The sequence below is a fragment of the Moschus berezovskii genome, chromosome 26, assembly GCF_049115385.1.
Source record: "Moschus berezovskii isolate FMDL1 chromosome 26, NW_MosBer_1.0, whole genome shotgun sequence".
NCBI lineage: Eukaryota > Metazoa > Chordata > Mammalia > Artiodactyla > Moschidae > Moschus > Moschus berezovskii.
The window spans coordinates 44,316,715-44,342,272 of record NC_142485.1 but is presented as its reverse complement, the minus strand read 5'-3'; the positions used below and the strand labels follow the sequence as shown (position 1 = coordinate 44,342,272).

The window sequence follows — 25,558 nt, the reverse complement described above, 5'->3', positions numbered from 1 at the left end:
CGCTTCTCTTGTGTTGCTGGAATTTGTCTTGCATTTGTGTTTTATTTGTCTCAAAACACTTTGTATTCATTCTTCTTACCTGCATTTTATTATGAACTCAGACTTTTACACCAATCTGACTCACTCCATTTCCCTTGCTGCTAATATTATTATTACTATTACTGCTACTACTGACTGTGATGGTCATAACTTCTCCACTTCCTGCTGGCTCTTTGTCATTTTAGTGCCTGGCATCTTTGAGGTTATTCTTGCTTTTTGGTAAAAAGCAAGATGTTTGAAGTGTATTGATTTTTTGTTTGTCTCATAATATGGAACCACTGTCTTCCAGTGAGTCTCAGTAGAGGTAAAGCCTGAGAGCCAGTGGGAGATGGGGGCAGGTCCGGGCCCCTTGCTACTGGGATGCCCTAGTTAAGAGAGTATGGAAAGCAGCTGGTCACCATGTCCAGCTCTGCTGAATGCTTCCTGTTTCCCACACACCGTCTGCTTCTACCCAGCTTCTCCTCATGCACATCATCCACATTAACTCACCTGGGTTTTCCAGAGTAATGCCAGCGATTCTGCTGAGAGCCCAGGAAAATTCCCAGAGATCTGTGACATTTTGTGGGAAAATGGGGCGATAGCCCTTTCCTGTCCCTTTCTGAGGTAGCTGGTCAAAGTTAAACTACTTTTTAGGAAAAAAGCCCCATAATTTACTTTTCAGGTTTTTTGCTGTCTCACAGAAAGCTTAAGATGAATATTTAATAAAAGTGTTTTAGAATAGTGCAGCTAACGTTTTAATGATTTGACATAATACATGTGTTGTTGTTGTTCAGTTGCTGTTGTGTCTGACTCTTTGCGACCCCATGGACTGCAGCACACCAGGCTTCCCTGTCCTTTACCATCTCCCAAAGTTTGCTCAAATTCATGTCCATTGAGTTGGTGATGCTTTCTAACCATGTCATCTTCTGCTGCCCTCTTCTCCTTTTGCCTTCAATCTTTTCCAGCTAGTTGGCTCTTCGTATTAGATGGCCTAAGTATTGGCACATCAGTTTCAGCAACAGGCTTTCCAATGAATATTCAGGGTTGATTTCCTTTAATATTGACTGATTTGATCTCTTTGCTGTCCATGGGACTCTCAAGAGTCTTCTCCAGCACCACAGTTTTAAAGCATCAATTCTCTGGTGCTCAGCCTTCTTTATGGTCCAATTCTCACATGTACATGACTACTGGAAAAACCATAGCCTTGACTATACAGACCTTTGTTGGCAAAATAATGTCTGCTTTTTAATACAGTCAAGATTTGTCATAGCTTTCAGAGTAAGCAGCTTTTAATTTCATGGCTGCAGTCACCATCCACAATGATTTTGGATCCCAAGAAAATAAAATCTATACTGCTTTCACTTTTTCCCCTTCTATTTTTCATGAAGTAATGGGACCAGATGCCATGATCTTAGTTTTTATCATGTTGCGTTTTAACCCAACCTTTTCACTCTCCTCTTTTGCCATCATTAAGAGGCTCTTTAGTTCATCTTCACTTTCTGCTACTAGAGTGGTATCATCTGCATATCTGAAGTTGTTGGTATTTCTCCTGGCAGTCTTGATTCCAGCTTGTGATTCATCCAGTCTGGCATTTCTCATGATACACTTTGCATATAAGTTAAATAAGTAGGATACCAGTATACTGCCTTGTCATACTCCTTTCCCAGTTTTGAACCACAGTTGTTCCATGTCTTGTTCTAACCCTTGCTTCTTGTCCTGTATACGGGTTTGTCAGGAGACAGGTAAGGTGGTCTGGAACTCCCATCTCTTTTAAGAGTTTTCCATAGTTTGTTGTGATCAATAATCAATGACTTTTGCATAGTCAGTGAAGCAGAAGTAGATATTTTTCTGGAATTCCCTTGCTTTCTCCATGACACAAAGAATGTTGGCAATTTGATCTCTGATTCCTCTGTCTCTTTGAAACCCAGCTTGTGCATCTGGAATTTCTTGGTTCATGTCCTGCTGAAGCCTGTTTTGATGGATTTTGAGCATTACCTTGTTAGCATGTGAAATGAGTGCCATTGTATGATCGTTTGAACATTCTTTTGGCATTGCCCTTTTTGGGGATTAGAATGAAAACTAAACTGACCTTTTGTAGTCCTGTGGCCACTGCTGAGTTTTCCAATTTTGCTGACATATTGAGTGCTGCACTTTAACAGGATCTTCTTTTAGGATTTTAAATAGCTCTGCTGAAATTCTGTCCCCACTAGTAGCTTTGTTCATAGTAATGCTTCTTAAGGCCCACTTAACTTCACACTTCAAAATGTCTGGCTCCAGGTGCATGACCACACCATCATGGTTATCTGGACATTAAGACCTTTTTCGCACAGTTCTTCTGTGTATTCTTACCACCTCTTCTTAATCTCTTTTGCTTCTGTTAGGTCCTTACTGTTTCTGTCCTTTTTTGTGCCTATCTTTGCATGAAATGTTCTCTTGATATGTCCAGTTTTCTTGAAGATATCTCTAAGTCTTTCCCATTCTATTCTTTTCCTCTATTTCTTTGCATTGTTCATATATGTGTATCTTGCTGTGTATGTATATTTGTGTGTGAGTGTATATGAAGCATGTTTGCTGTGTTACCAGGTGAATGTTGGCGTGCGGAGGTTTGTGGTGAGCCCAGGGATGGCCTGTGTTCTCAGGATACCGGTGGAGCCCTGCCTGAGCACACGCTGACTGAGGGGCGGTCAGCAAGCGTCCTTCCGTCTGCCTGCAGTCCTCCCCTGTCAGTTTGTACTTAACCATTTTCTGTTTTATTTCTTTGCAAAAAATGCAAACATGGCAAATATGCATTTGTTCATTTATCCCACAAATGTTTCTTTGTCACTGGCGTGTCCCAGATATGTGTGTTGATGAGTGCTCAGTGATCTAAAGTCTAGGTGTTGAACTTGGAGAAGGAACTCATGACTGCCAGGGGAAGGATGTGGAAGAGATATTATACAAATGTGTAATTTCTGTGAAGAGTGGGAAGCCGGAACAGGGGAGGAGGCTACTGGGCATGTGGCTGTGGGTGCAGTGGCCACCTTGTCGCCTGGAGGCCTCTGGGGGCAGGAGAGCTCCTGTCAGACAGAGTAGCCCACATGGCCCCACAGGACGCCGACGAAGAGCAGGCCTCCAGCCTCGGGAAGGACACAGGGCCTGGTGTCCTGTTGGTGGCCTCTGGGTGCGGGCAGGGAGCACAGGCTGGTGTGCGGTCCACGGCCTCTCTAGGCCGTCTGTGTGCACTGGAGGCTGCAGCCTCTGCCTGTCCAGGGGAGCAGGGGTGGTTTGGGGCAAGTGTGGACAGAGAGACTGAGGGAGGGGGGCACCTTCACAGCGGAGCAGCAGCTTAGCGATGAGTTACCTGGGTGTAGCGTAAGAGGAAGAGTGTCATCAGGGAGACTTGGTCATTGGCCTGAGGAAGGGGAAATAATGAGCCACTTACTGGACTCTCATCAGGGCTCGGTATCCTCTGTTGCGTGCCATTTTCTGCTCTAATGGCCCTGTGTCAGAACTTGGGCTCCAGGCGGACAACCTACCCTTTCCTCACCCCCTGGCACATGTGTCCCTCCTATAGGCAGTGACTGCTTCTCACTTCGTATCTGAGAGATCTCTCTTCTTGAGATTCACTAAAAACCCACCTTTGTAAGTGCCCCCAGTCCTTGTTGACCCTTGTCTTCTCCCTCACGACAGAGCCAGTGGCCCTTATGGAGAGAGTCACTGGACTGCCTTTCCCTGGACTGACCTCTAAGCTCCTGGAGGGCCGTGTTCCCATGTGCCCAGCAGATAATAGGTGCCCACCTGACTGTGGACCACATTAGAGGCTCCGTGGCTGAGAAGCCCCCTTAGCTGCAAAGCCACGTGTTTGTGTCTGGACTTCAGACTTACTTTTGTTTACTAAGTGCAGTGGATTCTTAAACAGTTCATACTGAGATACGATTTTCTTCACTTTATGAAAAACTATTCCAAGTACACACCTATGAATAGAGAACCACATGAACTCATCACCATCACTCCTCAGGTCTATTGAATCTTAACATCAAGTTGAATGTGCTTCATACTTTGCATCTTCCAAAAGTGAAGCCTTAAGGATGCAATTCCTCGAGGCTTCTGCATCCTCCCCTCACTTCTGGCACCCCATCCCCAACCTGGACCAGTCTTCCCAGTGTGTGGCTCATAGCATCCCAGGCGTGTTTCTGTCACAGACCACTTCTCTGTTCCCACTGTAAATAATAACGTGTAGAGTTGTTTGTGCTAGGGGTCGGACATGACTGAGCGACTTCACTTTTCACTTTCACACATTGGAGAAGGAAATGGCAACCCACTCCTGTGTTCTTGCCTGGAGAATCCCAGGGATGGGGGAGCCTGGTGAGCTTCCGTCTATGGGGTCACACAGAGTTGGACACGACTGAAGTGACTTAGCAGCAGCAGCAGCTTCCCTGGTGGCTCAGAGGTTAAAGCATCTGCCTCCAGTGCAGAAGACCCAGGTTCGATCCCTGGGTTGGGAAGATCCCCTGGAGAAGGAAATGGCAACCCACTCCAGTATTCTTGCCTGGAGAATCCCATGGACGGAGAAGCCTGGTGGGCTACAGTCCACGGGGTCACAGGGAGTCGGACACGACTGAGTGACTTCACTTTCACTGCGGTGTTGCAGAGACCCGGTTTACCCTTCCTCAGGCTGGTGGGCTCCTAGGTTGCGTCCAGTTTTTGGTGTTAGACCTTGGTTGTGGTGAATTCCCACATCTTCTTGGGTGCAAGAACAGCAGTCCCTGTAGCAGTGGTTCTCAAAGTGGGATCCCAGGCCCACCAGCTCCGCACCACATGGAAACTTGCTGGAAATTCAAATTCCTGGGCCCTGCCTCGGACCTCCTGGACAAGAAATTATGGTTTTGAGGCCCAGAAATCTGGCTTTCTGAAAACACTCCCAGTGATTCTGATCCAAGCCAGAGTGTGGGAACCTGCTCTAGGATTTTCCCTGAAGTGGAATCTCTGAATTGTAGGGGAAGATGATCTTCAGCTTGACTTTATTTTCAGTTTGATGGAAAGCATGGTTTACTGCCATATCAGCCTGTGAAAATTCTGTCAGTTCCCCTTCTCATTCAGCAATCGATGCTGTAAGACTCCTAGTTTTTGGCATTTGAAGGCTGTGTTTTTGTTTTTATGTTTGTTTGCGAATCTTTGATCACTAATGAGACTGAACAGACTTTCCTAAGGTTTACTGACTTTGTGTGTTTCCTTTTCTATTGATCGTCTCTTCATATCCTTGGCTCATTTTTCCATTGGTTTATTTGTCTTTTCTGATTGATTTATGTTCTTCATATATTTGAGTTACTAATCCTTTGAACTGTGGTGTTAGAGAAGACTCTTGATAGTCCCTTGAGCAGCAAGGAGATCAAACCAGTTAATCCTAAAGAAAATCAGTCCTGAATATTCATTGGAAGGACTGATGCTGAAGCTGAAAGTCCAATACTTTGGCCACCTGATGTAAAGAACTGACTCATTGGAAAAGACCCTGATGATGGGAAAGATTGAAGGCAGGAGGAAAAAGGGACAACAGAGGATAAGATGGCTGGATGGTATCACCGACTCGATGGACATGTATTTGAGCAAGCTCAAGCTGGTGATGGATAGGGAGGCCTGGCATGCTGCAGGCCAAAGAGTGTCGCAAAGAGTTGGACATGACTGAGCAACTGAACTGAACTGAATCCTTTGTCAACCAGGACTTCTTTTGTAATCTGTTTGTGGTGTCTATTGTGCATATGTTTTAAAATGTTAATTTTAGTTAAGTTTTAAGTCTACTTTTTTTCTGTTTTGCAACTTTCGTTTTTAAATTTTGTTTAGAATACCTTCTACATGTTACATATGATAAAGGATGCCAGTTATTTCTTCTTAAGGCTTTAAACTTTACATTTTGCTGTTATATAATTTGCTCAGAGTTGGTGTAGGGTTTGGGGTGAGACAGGGATCTGATTTTAGTTTTCAGTAGGAATAGTCTGTTATTCCAATTCAGTCGACTTCTTATCAGTATGAACTATATCACTGTTATATGTCAAGTTCCCACATGAGTATGGGTCTACTCCAGGGCTTTCTATTTTGTTTCTGTAGTCTATTTAGTAAGCCTTTGTCAATAATTCATCTTCTTAACTGTTATGCCCTTAAAATATAAAATACTTGGTAGAGTAAGTCTACACATTTTAAAAAATTATTTAATTATTCTAGACCTCTTACTTTTTCCATGTGAAAACTACTTACCAAGTTTCCCAAGACACTATTGAGATGTCAGTTCAAATCAGTTTGAATTTATAGACTATTTGATGGAGAACTTATCACTTTACTATGTTTAATCTTCACCATTACATGTACAGTGTATGTTTCCATATATTCAGGATTTCTTTTATGTTCTAAATAATATTTTTTACTTTCCCTACTCAGATTTTGGACATCCTTGATTAAGATTTATACTTGGAAAAGCATCTGCAGTTTCAAGTCCTGTTGTGAGTAGGATTTTTAAAAATTCCCTGTCTATTCTGGCTGGTCTCCTCTAGGGTGCAGACACTGCTGGGTTTTCATTGTTAGCTTAGCATCCAGATGTCCCAGCCGCTGTCTTAGTTTGTCAGTAGAGTCTCAGCTCCTTCACATAGCTCCTTGTATTATCTGCAAAATGCATTTTATCTCTTTGTTTCTATATTTTATATTAACTTTGTAGCTTGTTAATTTTTTTTTTTTTTTTTTTTGCTGTTTAAAGGTTTTCTTTCTCATTTTTAGTTAATGCATAGATAATTAAGAAGAGAAAATAGGCCATCTGCTCTTACTTGTGTAGATGTGGACCAGAATTTCCACGATACTCAGGTCAACTTGCTCTCTTGGAGGCAACACTTCTAACCAGAGTATTCTTTGTGCTCAGAATTAGTTTGTAAAAGAAAAGAAAAAAATTGAACACTAATCCACAATTCATTTCTCTTACTTATTTTCTTACAGTTATAGATTTGAACTTGAATTCTTTTCTGTTCACTTGTGCAGTAGAAGTGCTGAATACTTGTGTAAAAAGTTTGAAGCCTTAACTCTAAATCTGCTTTGGAAAAATTAAAAAGCAAATATTTCTTGTGTCCACAGCTCCCAGAGCAGTTGTTGCTGCTTTGTGGGTGAAAGAATAAGTTAACAAGTAGACTCACAGATACTTGATCAACTTTATTCTCAACAGGACTTCTGCAAACTAAATTAGAATTCCAACAAGCTGGGGAATTATTTGGAAAATTGCAGGAAATGAATCTGACAGCCTGAATGCCGCAGTGTTTGTGGATGTGCTGGCAGAGCTGGCCTGGTGAGCATGTGCTGATCAGGCCCGAGATGGAGCAGCACTGTTTGGTTATCTGTATTGTTCAATGGCAGGATGCACCCCTCCAAGGCTAAGGGTGTTTGCTGGTTGATGCTTTGCTGTGTCGGCCAAGAGATTATTCTCTGAAGATAATTCATGTGCTTTTTTATTCCCCAGATGATACTCTGTGGCTCTGGGTACATGAATGTCAGTTGTCCTCTTTGAAATTTTTAGGAAAGTATTTCAAAAGGCAATTAATATAAATTCACTTCCCACCAACTGTTTAGATTGGCAGGCTTTTTGAAAGAAATTCAACCTTCTGCATCACTGTTTTCAACCATTTTCTGTAACTGTTCTGAAATATACATAGAAACAATTTCACAAACTCCTCATGATTGTGGCTCTTCTAAGTAGATCTGGATAGAATTGAATTAGAAATAAATGAAACCCTGTCTTGAGTACTGCTGAACTGCGAGAACATGTGATAGGCAGATGCCGAGGAGCTGAAGTGCTGAGAAATTAAGTTAGTCGTTTCCAGCTATAACTGGAGTAAACCGTGGAGGATAGAGCACCACGCACGCTGTGGCAGCAGGTTCTGCCCCAGTCTTGGGGGAACATGGCCACAGGCTGAGCCGTCACCCTTGAGGCTGCTCTCTGGCTGGGTAGGAAGCAGTGTGCCCGTGGCTGATGGACCCTTTCCTAGGGATCCTGCAGGAGCCTGGGCATCCACAGTGATGGGAAGAGTAGCTGTGTGGCTTAGGAAAGTGAAAGTGAACGTGGCTTAGTCATGTACGACTCTGCGACCCTATGGACTGTATAGTCCATGGAATTCTCCAGGCCAGAATAATGGAGTGGGTAGCCTATCCCTTCTCCAGCGGATCTTCCCGACCCAAGGATCGAACCTAGGTCTCCTCAGGAAATTGACTCAATTCTTCCTCTTCCTCAGGTTCTACATCCATGAAATAAGTGGCTTAGAATACCATATCCAAGGGTTGCTTCTGAGTTCACATTTTTAAAATCAAACATGGAAGTAATTTAATTTGAAGTCTCAGCTTTAGAAATGGTGATTTTCCCTGTTCCCAGAAGCCTGGTGTTGACACATACACACTAATAGACCCTGAATGGTTAGGGTCCTGGCATTATTTCATATTTTACTCAAAAGCTTATAAAATTGATGGACAAGATTGGGGAAATTAATCACAGTGCTTTTCCATTGTCGCAGAGAATGTGGGTCATTTGAGTGTGGGTATGTAGGCCTCTCAACAGATGTATTGACATAAAGTCAACAGCCGAGCTAAGTGCAAATGTGTGGCCCCAAATCGTGTTTTGCTTTACTGTTTGTACGTTGTTTCTGTGTGCACTGTTGTGTTTGAGTGCGTGGCTCTGGGTGGGGTGTATTTGGTGTGCTTTGTTCCTGTTGCTGTGTGGTGGGTGTAATACAGAGAGTGGGATGGTTATGTCAGTGTATGGCAGAAACCACTACAACATTGTAAAGTAATTAGCCTCCAAGTAAATAAATAAATTTTTAAAAAGTGGGATGGAATTGGAGTGAGAGTCAGGGTGTGCACTCATGCTCCACCCCTCGACCAGGCCTGGACCAACCAAGGATGTGTTAATGCCAATAGCATCATTTTCTCTCTGGCTCAAGGGGCCCAGCCCTAAACAGCAAATAATGGTTAAATCCCCAGTATTTAAGAGCTGACAGCCTTAGGCCCACTAGGGTTAAAGTTCAGGTCTGGGCTTCCCTGTGGCTCAGACAGGAAAGAATCTGCCTGCAATGCAGGAGACCGTGGTTCGATCCTTGGGTTGGGAAAATTCACTGGAGAAGGAAATGGCTACCCACTACAGTATTCTTGCCTGGGGAATCCCATGGACAGAGGAGCCTGGTGAGCTACAGTCCATGGGGCTGCAAAGAGTCAGACACGATCAAAGGACTAACACACACACTTGAGGCCCCCTAAGAAGGGTCATTTCTTAGTTCTTATTTCAGGTAGACGGATGCAGCATCTCATCACATTTCACTGTTTTGTGTCCACACTTCTTGGAAATAAAATTTCAGTGTTCTGAAATCTGTTTTGGCCAGAAACACACAGAAGGGGTGATCTGCTGGCTGCAGGAGGCCCTCTTTGATTGTTGTTGGGTTGCTTTGATATAATATTTTAATTTGCATTCAATTAGATTAATATATTCCCACTCACTGGGAGTTAGAAGTTATAAAATGTAGGATTTAAAGCTGACAGTCAAAGCAGTATTCTTGTCAATAAACATTTACAGCCATGAAATGATGAGCGTTATGTTTTGGGAGCTCATGGCACTTACTCATGGTCAGGTCCTGTGTTAACACTGATAGTTTATTTTTTAGGAGGTAATTTGAAATAGTAAGACACTTTAAAAAAAATTAATATTTATGTTACTCAGTGTTCTTGTCGTTTATGAGGATAAGACAAAATATACACCTGCTTCTTTTCGTATCTCTTTTCTTTGGAATTTGAGTGGTTTGTATTTGCAGACATAGAAAAACTGCAAAGTGGATTTAGGAATCTCAAACATAAGCTTGCTGAAACTCTGAATCTTTTCTAGGTGGAGGAGCCTTGAATGGGCCCTTAGATCTGGAAATGATAGGTGTTCAGTGTCCAGTTGGGGTGGCCCTGCACACTGTGGGCTGGAAGCTGGGCAGCAGACTGACTGTGTGTGCTGCCTGACCACCGCTGCAGCTGGCCTGGGGGCGGAAACCTCTCCCAGCGGGCCTCCATCTGCACCCGATGGCATCCGGTTTGTGAAGGAGGACATGGGGTCCTACCTGCACCTCTAAACATGCAGCTCGGGCCCCTGGGCTCTGGCTTGGCAGCTTACATGTTAAAGTGGCCCTTCCTGTCTGGTGTGAACCTCTGAGGCCCCATCAGACTCCTCTCAGCCTCGCGCTTCTCTGCGTCGACGTCGCTGCACCCCCGGCAGGACTCGGCATGGCCACCATGGCGGTCATCTTGCATCCTCCTTGCTCTGCCTTCTCCGCTGCTCCTCCTGCCAGGACACGGCTTCACAGGGTGGTTGCTTGTGGGAAGATCAAGTCTACCTCAAGTGCAACTTGGAGAGGGAGGCCCCAGCCCGCCGCTTTCCTGCCGTCTCCGAGAGGCTGCAGCTCAGCCTGGACCACCCTCTGGGCAGGGGTTGAGGCCCAGTTGTCTGACCAATCCTTCACACAGGAGCACCCTTTCCCTCTGAGCTGCCTGTGCCGTCCATTTGGAAATAGGCTGTGTGTATGTGCTCAGTCAGTCGTGTCTGACTCTGCAACCCCATGGACTGTAGCACACCAGGCTCCTCTATCCAATGGGCAATTTCCCAGGCAAACATACTGAGTGGGTTGCCATTTCCTCCTCCAGGGAATCCTCCCAATCCAGGAATCGAGCCTGTGTCTCCTGTGTCTCTTGCATTGGCAGGGGGATTCTTTACCGCTGAACCACCTGGAAGCCCTGATTGAAATAGGTTGAGGGGAAAGATATTGTAATAATGCTCAATATTCTACTCCATTGTCATCGGTTTCCTCTTAATTTTTATATTGAAGAAAAAATATCTTAGGACCATATTTGGGGATTTATGATAATTACTTAATTGCTATCATTTAGGTACAGGACAGAACCCCGAAGTCTTTAGCATGCTCTGTTTTACTCAGCACGGGTCCATCAGCCCCTCTCTGGAAACCAGGCCCCTGATAAGGCTTCCTGTCTGTGTGGTTCAGAATCTGACACTGGCCTGATAAGGCTTCCTGTCTGTGTGGTTCAGAATCTGACACTGGCCCGACCCCTCTCTCTGCAGCCTCATCTCGGCAGCGGGGGCGCTGATTCTGGCCCCGTTCCCTCTTACTCCCCCACGTCCAGGAGACCTGGGAGCCCCTCTCGGGCAGGTGCAAGGCTGCTGGGCCTTGAGAGGGCCCCGCCCATGCTCCCCCCACCGGCTCCAGGTCAGCCTGTGGCCCGGCCTCACCCAGTGCCGCTGCTGCTCCTGGACCCGCTTCCCAGGTGCCCCGGGCGGGCGGGCCGTCCTTGCAAAGGAAGCAGACGTTACTGTCAGCCTGGCCACGGGGACCAGCAGCCCACAGGACCTGGGTCATAAGAGTCTCAAGGTCACGACTATGGCTTCTAAGTGCTTCTCCCCAGCATTGGTACCTGTGGGCCTCACACGCATTACCCTGTTCATGCCTAGATTTGCCATTTCTCCCTGCCTATGAATCACCTGTGATTTGCATTCCTAATCTTCTGGGTCTCTCAGTGTCCTATGTGACTTTTCAGGAACAGCTGCTCAGAGATGTTTTTTCCCCTGTTTCCCATCCCACAGCGGAGAAGGAAATGGCACCCGACTCCAGTACTCTTGCCTGGAAAATCCCATGGACGGAAGAGCCTGGTGGGCTACAGTCCATGGGGTCATAAAGAGTCGGACATGACTGAGCGACTTCACTTTCACTTCTCACTTTCATACATTGGAGAAGGAAATGGTAGCCCACTCCAGTGTTCTTGCCTGGAGAATCCCAGGGACGGCGGAGCCTGGTGGGCTTCCGTCTATGGGGTCTCACAGAGTCGGACACGACTGACGCGACTTAGCAGCAGCAGCAGCCTCCCATGGTGCTGGGACCCCTGGGTCTATAGGCAGGCAGGTCTCTCTGGTTTTCACAGCCTGAGTGCTCTTGTTCACTTGTTGTCTTATTTTCTCTGTACCACAAGGGCCGTTCTCCGTGCCAGGCCACAGGGATGGACGCCAGGGGGAATCAGGCGTTGCTGCCATCCTGGCCTCGTCCATCGTGCATTGTCTAAGTCCATGCCTACACTTTGTGTGCTGTTTATCTACTGTCACCACAGATTAAGCGACTATTGAAAGCTGGGTTCAGAGGCAGAATCTTCAAGTTAAGTTTTGTCTCTGACTCTGAGGGTTTGCTCTGTGCAAGAGAAAGCCTGCCTTTCCTCTGTGTCTTTCCTGGGAGCAACCAGCTTTATTTATTTTCAAAATTTTATGTTGGAATGTTTTGAATTCAGCTGTGTTTAACCATCTGAACTTTGTGTCCCTGATCATTTTAATTAGCAAACACAAACCCCTTAAGCTTGATTTTTCCAGTTTGGTGGAGAAGGGGAGGTGGCATTGAAGGAAGAAGATGTGATGTCAGGTTTATGCTTGTGGCAGTTGCTGGATCCTTATTGTAGCGTTGTTTTGTTGTGATATCAAGCTATTTGAGAGCTAAAGAAGGACAGTGTTGTTATAGTTTGGTTGTATGAATTTTTTTGCTTTGTATTCACACTGAGCCTGGTGGCAGTAATCTTTGGCAGTAAATGCAAGGATTTGGATTTGGGCTTTGATGATTATGAGCAAATCACACTGACTACATGTTAGGATCTATGTCATGTAAGACTTAACCTCGTCATCTGTGCCTGAGGATTTCTCAGTCTGTAATCCCCGTTCATGTTTCTAACTGGGAAATGAAGCTTTGAATAATTCTGTTTTGAGTAATATTCTAGGAGGTGAACCCAGCACTTCTGTACGTGGTGTATTTTGCCTTCCACTCAAGTGTTTATTGAGAATGTGTTTTCTCAACTTTCTTGTGACAGTTGTACCAATTTTACGCTCACTTTGAAAAAGTCTGTTAACATCTGAGAAGATAGTTCAACACTTAAAATTTTATTTTTAAAGTTTTTTATCAGCTCCATCAGTCATGCCCATTGCTTCAAGTGTAAATACTTTTCAGTTATTTAAAGGTGTTACAATGTTTGTATGTATATTTTCAGCAATTAAAAATAATTTTGCATTTCTATTTATTTATTACATTATTACATTGATTATTTGTATTTAAGAAGTATACATGACCTTAAGGACACACTGAAAAAAATGGGCCTATAAGAGAAAGAACGTTGTTCTTATTTATTCCGACGACTCTTTTTTCTGTTTATCTTGGGGTGTCTCATGTATCATTGTCTGCCCTTGAGGTTGTGCCTATTAGGTGCAGTCGAGGTCCATCTTACCCTTGGGGCTGCTCTCGGCCACACTCAGGATTCATGTGTGTGACCTTTCCCTGTCCACATTCCTGTGCTTGTGGCTGCAGGACTGCATGTTCCTGTTCCAGTTTCTGATTCAAAAGCTCTCGTGACAGTCAATCCGTGGGAGCTTTATCCACAGAGAAATGAGCCACCTCAGTCACTCACGAAACACGCATAGCATTGTCTCCTGGGAAGAGGCCCGTGTGCTGTGGAACACACAATGAGTCACGACTCTGGGGCCCGCTGCAGAGGTGGAGGACCTGTCACAGTGGGAGTGACCCAGAGGAAGATTCTAAAGAGGAGCCCTGGACACATCCAGTGACTCCACGTTCGGGATGTGCTCTCTTTCCGGGGACGTGTGGTTTGAGGGCTGTGGTCAGCTGGGTGTGGGTACGTCCAACACGTGCCCGTCCCGCCACCTCTTGGCTGGTCACACGCCCTACCTACAGGTCGGTCCTCCTCTGGTTGTGATGCATCACAGGCCAGCGTGTCCTGGAGGGGACTGGCTGGAGAGCGGCAGTTCGGGAAGTCTGGAGATACTGCTGAAGCAGCTCGTGTCCCCTGGCACTGTGATGGTGACGTTCAGGGACCTGGAAAGCAGTGATCCCATGTGGTCTGATTTCATCGGCAGAAAAGGGCCAACGCCCTGCAGTCGGTCTCTCTCACCCACCCTGGCCTGGGCCCATCCCCATCACCTGCATGCTGACTCGGAGCCAACCGCCCAGCAGCTGTGTGGTCCCCTGGCCCCAGCCTGCCTCCAGCAGTGCTCACCTTCGCCCTTCAGACCACGTACCCGTGTATGCTCTGCTCTTCACTTCATCACTTTGTGGCTTTGTACAATTGGAAGCCAGTTGATTATTTTCCCTTGTTAACATCAGCCACCCCTAAACTCTTCTGTGATCCCCCTCCCGTGTGGCCCCCATTCTCACCAGAGTAGTAGTGCCTGCCCTGTCCTGTGTCCTGGCCGACTGCAGCATTTCTTTCTCCAGCTCAGGCAATGCCACACAATTATCTTTTGCAGCAAAATTCCATTTATATTTGTACTCTGAGAGCTTGAATGTACAATAATTAAAATAGATGTTTTTTAATTTGCTTCATGGAAAGTGAGCTCCAATCACTGATAATCACTAAAAGAGAACCACATCTCAAGGCTCTTTAATCATCTGAGACTTCCATCTGCTCCTGGGTTGGTGGCTGGGTAGAGCTGAACTTAATAAATTTAATAAGAAAAGCCAATGGCTCCTTGAGCTTCATAGCAAGTGTATACACATGGTCTTGAGTTGTAGCTGGAACATTAGGAAGCAGGAGCCGGCCTGAGAGTCTGAGGTTGTTCCCTGGACATGAGTTGCTCATGATCTGGATGCGGTGGCATCTGAGAAGACCCAGTGAGCCTCCAGTGCCCCTCGGGCTGGACGTGTGCCTGACAGCCTGAACTCCGGCCCCGGAAGGGAGGTAGGGAAGGATTAGAGAGGGGGTCATGCTGGTTCTGGGGAAAGCAGGATTTGGAGACAGCTGAGAACATGTCACCACTGATTTACAAGACAATTTGATGTTGAAACTCAAGTTCAGGCCCTTTTCTTTCTCCCTCACGTGCTTGACCAGTCTGTGCCCACACAGCCATCACTCCTGGCACATTCCTCTCTGCCGCCTCTGACACCCAGTTGTCCTTCTGTGGCTGTTGCTGTGTCAGTTTTCCCCCAGTGCAGACATTTTCCAAGTTGCGTCATCTGCGCTTCTCCCTTGATGGGTCCCTGGAGCCGCCGTCCACGTTTCCAGCTTAAAGCATCACTTGCCTGCAGGTGGACCTGGGGATCTCTGTGCCTCCTGGGCCTTGCTCCCAGGGCTGTGTGTGTCTTGGTAGGGCAGGGACAGTGCCCCTGCGGTCGGCCTCTCTCAATCAGCCTGTCCCCTCACTATCTCCCCACTCCCAGGCCCCTGTGGTCTCTAGGTCATTCTTCTCCGCATACCGTCATCCCTGGGTTTTCTGCCTCTTCTCCTTGCTCTGGTCAGCCCCGCATCTCACATCTTGCCGACTGTCCCAGGAAAGTTGAAGGCTGGCACCTCCTGAGCCATGGGGGGCTGTGCCTCCCCTGTCTCTTGCCCTCCTCCTTGGGGTCAGTGTGATGGACTGGGGGAGAGGGCGGCCAAGCTGACCACCCAGGGTATTTATTCTCTGGCCCTGAAATGCCAGCTGCACCTAATGCTTAGCACCAGCTCCTCACTCCCTGTTCTCTGATTCTTCAGAACAAATAGAAACCACCCAAAACCCCATAAAACCTCCCATGGCAGAAAATACTGCGTGACCTCAGGCCTTTCCTTTCCCTGGCACCAGATCACAGGCATCTCCTTGTGGACGTTTCAGTAATTTGCCACCCTGAGCCATAGATTCCAGTCCCCTTCCACAGGGCACAGGGTCACCCTGGTCAGTCACCCTGCCTGCAGACCAAATCAGAACAGAGATCAATTCCTGGGCCAACTGATTTTCTTCAGGTGGCCGTGCAGCTGTCCACACCTAAATTAATACATTAAGTCTTCTTTGTCCAACTTTAATTGAGACACAGTATTTCCTACTCATACTTTGGTTTATTTCTCGATTTTTCTTTGCTTCCATTGCTCCAACAGTTTCATGCCGCATTCACAGTAAGCTTTGTAGTAACTGACAGGGTTATCCCCGTTTATCTCCTGACATGTTTATTCATCCAGGTAAACTTTAAAATCATGTTTCAAGTTTGCAAACAATCCTGTTTGAAATTTTGTTTGGGATTATGTTGGATTTACAGATAAAGTTGGGAAGAGCTGACACTCAGAGACTCTTATCACATAGCAGTGTGCACATCTCCATTTACTTGAATATACTAAATAACCTTTATTCATATTTTATTCAATCTTCACAGCCTCACATTATTTGCCACCCTGAGATATTACACGAGATGGGAGGTAGCAGCCGTGTGCTACTGTGTTTTTGTTGACTTTATTCTTAAATATTCTACAGTTTCTGCTTTAGCCGTTCAGTGCATGTGCATTCATGATAGATTTGGACTTTTACTTTTTATCTGTTATGAAATCTCCTTTCTGTTGAAAGTCTTGTCCTGAATGCAACTATAATACATCTCAATTCTTGTTGATGTCTGTTTATTTGGGAGAACTTAAAGAGTTGGATTTTATTTTTTGACACAGTCCTCATCTTTCTCTTTCTGGGTGATTTTATCCTATTGGATGTAACATATATCTTGTGGTGGTGTTTAAGTTTGTATCATTGTTTGTACATTCTTGAAAACTTTAAAAGATGGTGTGCTTTGCTTTATGCTGTGTATATTCCGTGAACTTTCTTCTCATTCTTCCCCAGAAATTTAGAAGAAATTTATTCTTCTCTTTTTATTTTATTTTAAATAGTGTATGGAAGTCTCTGTTTCTTGATTACAGAATTTCAAAGCAAGAACTAGTTGGAAAGGTGAGGAAACATTACACTCTTGTAACTACAAGCAAACTTTCCCTGTACCCAAGGAAAGGTTTCCTCATTTGAAAAAGCCAACTCTGTTGAGAAATACTTCACACACTACACAGTTTACCCATTTGGAGTGTATAATCCCGTGATTTTGAGTTTATACCACATCACTACAATTTCAGAACATTTTCATCCCCTAGTCCTCCCAGCCCTCACCCCAGTCCTAGGCACCACTGATCTACTTCATGTCTCTGTGGAGTTCCCTGTTCTGGATGATTCATGTCAGTGGAATCATATGACATGAGGTCTTGGGAATTTTTCACTTGAGCATAATGTTTTCAAGGTTGAGTTCATTCACATTGTGTTTGAACTTTATTCCTTTTTAAAATTAATATTTTTTAATCTTTAAAGGTCAAATTTTTTGTTACTCTAATTATGGAAAAATACATGCAACTTAAAATTCGTCATTTTAACCATTCTTAAACGTCCAGCTCAGTGGCATCAAGTACGTTCAAACTGCTGTGCAGCCATCACCACCATCATCTCCAGACCTTCCTCAGCATCATCAGTTTATTTTCAAATCCAAAGTCATAAAATTGTGCCACAGTATTGTCTTCTAAGAGTTCAGGTGTTTTATCCGCCATGAATTAACTCTGTGTGTGTATAAGGGTGCAGGTGTTTTGTCCACTGTGAGTTAACTCTGTGTGTGTGAGGGTGCAGGTGTTTTGTCCGCTATGAGTTAACTGTGTGTGTGTAAGGGTGCAGGTGTCTTGTCCGCTGTGAGTTAACTGTGTGTGTGTAAGGGTGCAGGTGTCTTGTCCGCTGTGAGTTAACACTGTGTGTGTGAGGGTGCAGGTGTCTTGTCCGCTGTGAGTTAACGCTCTGTGTGTGAGATCAGGGTCCCGCCTCGTGCTGTGTGTGGCTGCTGGCTCTCTCAGAACCATCTGCTGAGAAGTCTCCTCTCCCCATTCAGTTGTCTTGGCCCATTTGTTGAAGGTCATCTGACCGTGAAATATGTGAATTTACATCTGGAGTCTCAATTCTGTTACACTAATCAGTTCTGTGCCAGAACCACACTTCTTGATTACTCTTTTGTAGGAAGTTTCAAAATCCACATGTGAGTCCTTCAACTTTTTGTTCTTCTTCAAGGTTGTTTTGGCTATTCTGGGTCTGTTGCGATTCCATATGCATTTTGCAGTCACATTGTTAGTGTCTAAAAAGAAGTCAGTGGTGCGGATAACACTGACTCTAATCAGTCTGAAGAGTGTTACCACCTCGGCAGTATTGTCATCTGATTCATAAGCTTGAGATGCTTTTTTTGTTTGTTTAGATGTTTAATTTCTTTCAAAAGTGTTTGTAGTTTTCAGAGTATAGGGCTTTCTTTTGTTAAATTTATTCCTAAATATTGTATTCTTTTTGATGAAGTTGTAAGTGGAACTATTCTCATTTTTTTGTGGGTCCTGTATTTATTTTTTATTTCAGTATAATTGATTCACAATGTTTTATTAGTTTCTGCTGCACAACAGAGGGAATCAGCTACACAGACACTTACATGCCCTCCCTCCGGAGCCTCCCTCCCAACACACCTCATTCCAGCCTCTAGGTCATCAGAGAGCGCTAAGCTGAGCTCCTTCTGCTATACAGCAGCTTCCCATTAGCCACCTGTTTTATAATTACAATTTATTTTCCATATCAATCTTGTATCCTTCAACCTTATAGAACTTATTCATTGGTTCTCACTGTTTCTAATGGATGTCTTAGACTTTTTAGGTACAGGATTATGTCAACAGCAAATAGCCCTAGTTTTGCTTCTTCCTTTCCAATCTGGATGCGTCTGTTTCTTTTCACTGCCTCTTTGGGGCCTCCAGTGTTACACTGCATAGAAGAGGCGGAAGTGGGCATCCCAGTCTTGTTCTCGCTCTTTGGGAGACAGCATTCAGTCTCTCTCCATTAGGTGCGGTGTTAGTTGTAGGTTTCTGTAGATGTCTTTTTCAGATTGAGGGAGCTCCCTTCTATCCCTAGCTTACTGAGTGTCTGTCAAGAACTTATAATTATTTTTATATGTCACTGGATTGTTCTGCCAGTATTTTATGGTGAATTTTTGCATCCATGTTCATGAGAGATATTTATCCTTATCCTTCTTTTCTCATCAGGTCTTTGATTTTGGTATCAGTGTAAACTGATCTTATAAAATGACTTGGAAGTGTTCCCTTTTCTTGCATTTTTCTGGGAAGAATTTGTGTTAATTCTTCCTAACTTTTGGAAGAATTTAGTGGAGAAGCTATTTGTGTTTGAGGTTTTCTTTGTGAACACATTTTGTTTACTGATTCATTGTCTTCACTTACTGTAGGTCTGTTCAGATTGTCTTTTTTTTTTCTTGAGTGAGTTTTGGTAGTTTGTGTCATTTGAGGAATTTGTCCATTTCATCTAAGTTATCTAATTTGTTGATGCAGGTTGTTCATAGTTTTCTTTTTTAATCCTTAATCCTTTCCCCCGTAAAGTGTATATAACATCCCCTGTTTCATTCCTGATCCTGAAGGTCATTTGAACCTTCCCTTTTTTCTTGATCATTCTAACTAAAGGCTTGTTTCATTGATCCTTTCAGATTTCATTTCTATCTTTTGTTTTTATATTCTCTGTTACACAAGTTTCTGTTTTAATCTTTATTATTTTCTTCCTTTATGTTCACTTTGTTCTTTTCCCAGTGTCTTAAACTGCCAAAGTATTGGAGTTTCAGTTTTAGCATCAGTCCTTCCAATGAACACCCAGGATTGATCTCCTCTAGAATGGACTGATTGGATCTCCTTGCAGTCCAAGGGACTCTCAAGAGTCTTCTCCAACACCACAGTTCAAAAGCACCAATTCTTCGGCGATCAGCTTTCTTCACAGTCCAACTCTCACATCCATACATGACCACGGGAAAAACCATAGCCTTGTACGGACCTTTGTTGGCAAAATAATGTCTCTGCTTTTTAATATGCTATCTAGGTTGGTCATAACTTTACTTCCAAGGAGTAAGCGTCTTTTAATTTCCTGGTTGCAATCAGCATCTGCAGTGATTTTGGAGCCCCCCAAAAATAAAGTCTGACACTGTTTCCACTGTTTCCCCATCTATTTCCCATGAAGTGATGGGACCAGATGCCATGATCTTTGTTTTCTGAATGTCCTTTGGCCACCTCATGCGACGAGTTGACTCAACTTGAAAAGACTCTGATGCTGGGAGGGATTGGGGGTGGGAGGAGACGGGGACAACAGAGAATGAGATGGATGGATGCCATCACCGACTCGATGGACATGAGTTTGAGTGAACTCCGGGAGCTGGTGATGGACAGGGAGGCCTGGCATGTTGTGATTCATGGGGTTGCAAAGACTCGGACACGACTGAGAGACTGAACTGAACTGAAGCTGAAAGTATAGCTTGCTTATTTGAGATCTTTCTTCTTCCTTAATAAAAGCATTTGTAGCTATACGGTTTGCTCTAGATATTCCTTTAGCAGTCTTCGTTTTCATTAATCCCAACATATTTTCTGATTTTCATTTTGATTTGTTCTTTGCCCCATTGGTTATTTAGGAATGCTTTAATTTGCACATACTTGTCAGTTTCCCCATTTCTTTCCTGTTATTGAAATCTCATCCCATTTCATTGTGATCAGAGAACATAATTTGTGTTAACAGTCTCCTTTTAAATTTGTTGAGCTTTTTTTATGGAGTATTCTGTGGTCTGTTCTGGTGCATGTTGCAGGTGTGCTTGAGAAAACTGAGTACTTTGATGCTGTTTTTTGGGGAATGTTTTGATGGATAGAGCTGCTCAAGGGTTCTATACTGTTGATCTTGTGTCTAGTGTTTCTACCTATTATTGGAAATGAGGTGTTGACATCGTCAGCTATTATTGTTGGATACCTCACTTCATTTCTGACAATCTTTGATTTATGTACTCTGGTGTTCTGTTATTAAGGTGCATACATACTTAAGATTGTTCCATGTTCGGAGGGATTGACACTTTTGTCAACATAAAATGTCTTCTTTTATGTCTAGCAGCACCTTTTATTTCAGAGAAGGCAATGGCACCCCACTCCAGTACTCTTGCCTGGAGAACCCCAGGGACGGGCGAGCCTGGTGGGCTGCCATCTGTGGGGTCGCACAGAGTCGGACACGACTGAAGTGACTTAGCAGCAGCAGCACCTTTTATTTCAGTCTTTTGTCTGTTGTCACTGCTACACTAACTCTCTTTTAAACGCTATTTGCTTGTTTGTGGCTGCATCAGGTCTTAGCTGTGGCACACAGAGCTCCCTCACTGAGGCGGCAGGCTTCTCTCCCGCTGGGTGTGCGGGCTCAGTAGTTGTTGCTCATGAGCTTAGTCGCCTTATGGCATGTGGGGTCTTGGTTCCCCAGCCAGGGGTTGGACCTGCACCCTCTGTGTTGGGAGGTGGGCTCCTAACCCCTGAATCGCCATGAAAGCCCCTGCTCTCGCTTTCCTGTGTTGCTGTTTGCACAGTGTCTCTTTTATCCTATTACTTTAAATCTGTTTGTATCTTTTAGCATATAGTATGTTTCCTCTAGACAGCATAGAGTTAGAGCCTGTTTTCTTTTTTAATCCATTCTGACAATCTATGCCTTTGATGTGATTGTTTAATCCATGCTCATTTAGTGTTAGCGATATAGTTGGAGCTATAACTGCTGTTTTACTTTTTATGTTCCATTTATCTCAGTTTCATTTGTCTTCATTTTATTATTCTTCCTTACCACTTTTTCTGCATAAACTGAATATCTTTTTAGGGCTTCCCCAGTGGCTCAGCAGTGAAGAATATGCCCGCAGTGCAGGAGACACAGAAGACTCGAGTTCAAGCCCTGTCTTGGGGAGATCTCCTGGAGTAGGGAATGGCAACCTACTCCAGTATTCTTGCCTGAAAAATCCCACGGACAGAGGAACCTAGCGGGCTACAGTCCATGGGGTCACAAAGAGTCAGGCATGACTGAGTGACTGAGCACACGCGCATGAATATTTTTAATGTTGGTTTTAATTCTTCAATGTTTCTCACTCCATGTCTTTAGTCATTTCTTTTGTGGTGCCCCCACCCAGTTCTGAGGCTTTCTTCAAGTTTCTTCATTCTTGCTGTCCCTTCTTCAGCATAATCTCTGTCAGTCTATTTTCAGATTCATTCATTCTTCTCTTAGTGCAGATCTACTGTTGAGCCCTTTCAGTGAGTTTCCATTTTAGCTATTTTACTTTTGACACCAAATTTCCCATTTCTTTGAATAATTTCTATCCCTGTATTGATACATGTTTGCTTATCAGCATCGTCCTCTTACTTGGCTTCTGCAGTCACGGCGTCCATCAGCTCTGAGAGCAGGTTTATAGCGGCTGCTGTCAAGTCTTTTCTGATGAGTCTGGTTGCTGGCCCTGGTCTAGGTGGTCTCTGCTGCCCGCTCTCGTTTGGATTTCCTGTTTCTTTGCATGTTCTGGAACTTACTGAAAACTGCATTTTAATGATGTGTTAATAGCAACTGTCAGCACCGGCCCCCTCCCTCCAGGCCTGTTGTGGTTTGTTTGCTTATTTGTTTAAGGTCTGGCTGGACTATGTTAGTGACGTCTGTCTCCGCCCTCCAGGTTGAGTGTCAGGTGCTGTTCCTCAAGGATGTGCAGCTCTGGGTCTGCCCACATTGCCGATTGGGTGGGGTGACAGGCGTCCCCTCCTCTTTCCTGCCCACCTCCATCTGTTAAACTCCACAACTGTTCTCTCGTGGGAAGATTTCTCTATTGTTTTAAGCTGTGCTCTGGGGCATGAATTGCTCTAAGAATGAATCAGTCAGATTTTGGCTCCTTTGAGGGAAAAGTCTCCAAGGCTCTGATCTTTGTTTGGACCCAACGTGGGTTCCTCCTGGCTTCCTGTTCCCGGTTCCCCCCTGTAAAGTAGTCACGACAGCTTGGCTTGTGTGGGATGGCCTTGCATTGCATCCCCCTGCTCCCAGAAGCGCCCTTAGGATAACAGGCTTCTTCCTGTTCTGTGCAGAAGAAGTCAGGTTTGGGGAGAAGAGCCTGGAAGCTGTCCTTTCCTTCTGCCCCAGATAGAATCTCTGAGGTGGGACTCAGGATCTGGGAGCTGGAATGAAGGCAGACTTCTCTCCCAGCAGCACAACTCCCTACCCCATGATTTGAACAGCAGCACAGGGTCCCTACGTGCATCCAGCACGTTGCAGTGGGCAGGTCAGTCAGGGCCCCCTGTTCTCAGCCCACTGCCCACTGGGTAAAGCCCAGGTGCCATACTTGGGCCTAGGGAATGTCAGGGCCCAAGTCCCTAGGTGTTCAGCTGGCAGCCAGGGCTGGAAGCCCTCTCTCCTGGGGGAAAGCCCTGGATCTGGGAGGGGCGCAGGAGGGAGCCTGGTCTGCCTGCCCTCCTAGTGCAGGCCCGGCCTCGCTGAACTGAGCTGGGAGCAGAGGGTGAGAGGGAGCAAACTAGTTTCCAGTACCCCTAACTCTCATCTTTTCCCCAAATTTCTGTAGACTTTCTGGACATTTTCTTCACTATCTTTTTTTCCTCAGGACCACTTCCAGAGGCTGAAATGGTTTGGTTTTTTTTTTTTTTTTTTTGCTATAATCTTCACCACCTTCCCTGGGGAGCAGGGAGTGGGGTTTTTGTGCTGTCATGATGGCTGTCAGTCTCATTTTTAATGATGGAGAGACCTGAGTATGTTTAAACGCTCCTGTGAAAAACTCAGCGGTAGGGGCAGATTGAATTTGTGGGCAGAGATGGGAAATCAGTTGGACACAGATCCTTTTAGGAGAACGTGGAGTTGAGGACACATTGTGGGTGCAGAGTCAGACACATGGGATGCACCTCTGATGTCACAGAGGTCAAGGGACCTCTCATTGGGGTCGTGAAGTTCTGGAGTCCCTGAGGCTGGCTCTTCACTTCCTGGGAGAGGGACAGAGGTGGGCTGGGGGCTCGGGGGGGCAGGTAAGGTGGTGGCTTACGAGGCTTTCGAAGCTGCTGGGCAGTGAGAGGGAGTCTGCATTTCCAGGAAAACATGTTAGGATTTGTAGTTGGAGGGTGGAGGGGAGGAGTCTCATCTTTTAATTCTGGAGTCTTCAGCAGACAGTTGTTATTAACTGGGCTCAGGATCCACTCTTAATCTTGTTACTGAGTCCCGGATGGATGGTGTGCTGGCTGATGGTGGCTCGAAGGGATGTGTTTCTCCACATCCTCAACAACACTGGTTTCTTCTTGTATTTTTGATGATGGCCATTCTGACAGGTGGGAGGTGACACCACATTGTGGTGTGGTTTGCGTTGCCCTGATGACTGGCGGTGTTGAGCATCTTCTCACGTGCCTTTGGTCACCTGCGTGTCTTCTTTGGAAAAATGTCTGTTCATGTTTTTTTGCTTATGTTTTAATCAGTTCATTTGTTGGAGAAAAGGAAACTCTGGTACACTGTTGGTGAAAATATAAATTCGTACATCCAGTATGTAGGTTCCTCAGCAAATTAAATATAGAGCCTCCATATGGTCCAGCCACCCTATTTCTGAGTGTGCATCCAAAGGAAACGACATCAGGAGCTTGAAGGAGGCATCTTCTCTGCATGCTCGTTGCTTTAGTCACAGGAACCAAGACATAGAAGTAATCTTAAGTGTTTGAAGACAGGTGAATGGATAGGGAGATGTGAGGTTGGGGATGTCCTGCCATTTTTGATGATGTGGATGAAACTGGTGGATGCTTTTCCAAGTGAAATAAGCCAGACAGAGATAAATGTTGTGTGGTACAACTTTTATGTAGAAACAAACACACACATATGTTTATGTCTTTGAAGCTGAGAGTAAAATAGTGATTGCCTGAGGCTGGGGAAGGGGTGATGTGAGACTTCGATCAGAGGGCATGAACTTCCAGCTGTAAGATGAGTACAAGTCAGGGGGGCCCAACGTACAGCATGGTGACTGCAGTTAGCAGTGTTGTGTTGTGTCCTTTAAAGATGTTGAGAGTAGGTCTCATACATTATCAACACATTCATACGCACACATATGCACGAGTCACCTCTGTGGGCTGAGGGGCGTGTTCACGAACTTGATGGTGATCATCTCACATTGTACACGTGTATCAACTCATCATGTTTATGCTTTAAACATATTACAATCTAATTAGTCAGTTTTTCCTCAGTAAACCCAAAATATACCTGGGGGCTTCCAGGGTCCATACTGATGAAAACTGGCTTGCTCATGTGTTAAAAAACTGAAGTTTATTATTTTAATGTTTCAGTTTTCATATGGATAGAGGTACTGTCTGAACAACTCCCATCTAGGATTCCAGAGGGAGGTTGAGTCTGACCCAGTTAATCCCTGGGCTAAAAGAATGAGGCAGAGGAGGCTCCCCGTGATAGAACTGGATATGGGACAGAGGAGACTTTCACAGAGGGAGTCATGAAACACATCCTGGGACAAGGAGCATCACGCCCACAGTCAACCTCAGGGCTGGGGAAGGACGGGAGGAATACCAGCGGTTCTGCTAGGGGCCAGACTGGGGGTGGGGGACATTCTAAAACTCTGAGCTGGCCGCGGTGGTGCCCTCATGTGACAGGGCATCCACGAGCGTTTGAGAGAGGAGGCCCCTGTCAGAAAACCGGAACCTGGCGGGCGCTGCTGCGAACGTGGAGCAGCGGGGCCCGCGTGCGCTGGTGTGGGGGGGTTAGCCGGTGCAGCCGCTGTGGGATCAGATGAAGAATCAAACCTCCCCAGAGCACAGATAGAGCTCCCTGTGCTGTATGGCGTTCTCCCCCCAGTCTGCTCTGTACGTGGTA

General features: G+C 45.2%; 1 protein-coding gene and 1 non-coding gene across 2 annotated transcripts in view; both read left to right on the top strand.

The window, feature by feature from the left end:
* Positions 1-25,558, top strand: part of DLGAP2 (DLG associated protein 2) — a 690,510-nt gene that overhangs the window by 191,289 nt on the left and 473,663 nt on the right. The window lies entirely within an intron of this gene.
* On the top strand, positions 4,431-4,502 carry TRNAW-CCA (transfer RNA tryptophan (anticodon CCA)). The gene has a single exon. It is a non-coding gene; the product is annotated as a tRNA-Trp (tRNA).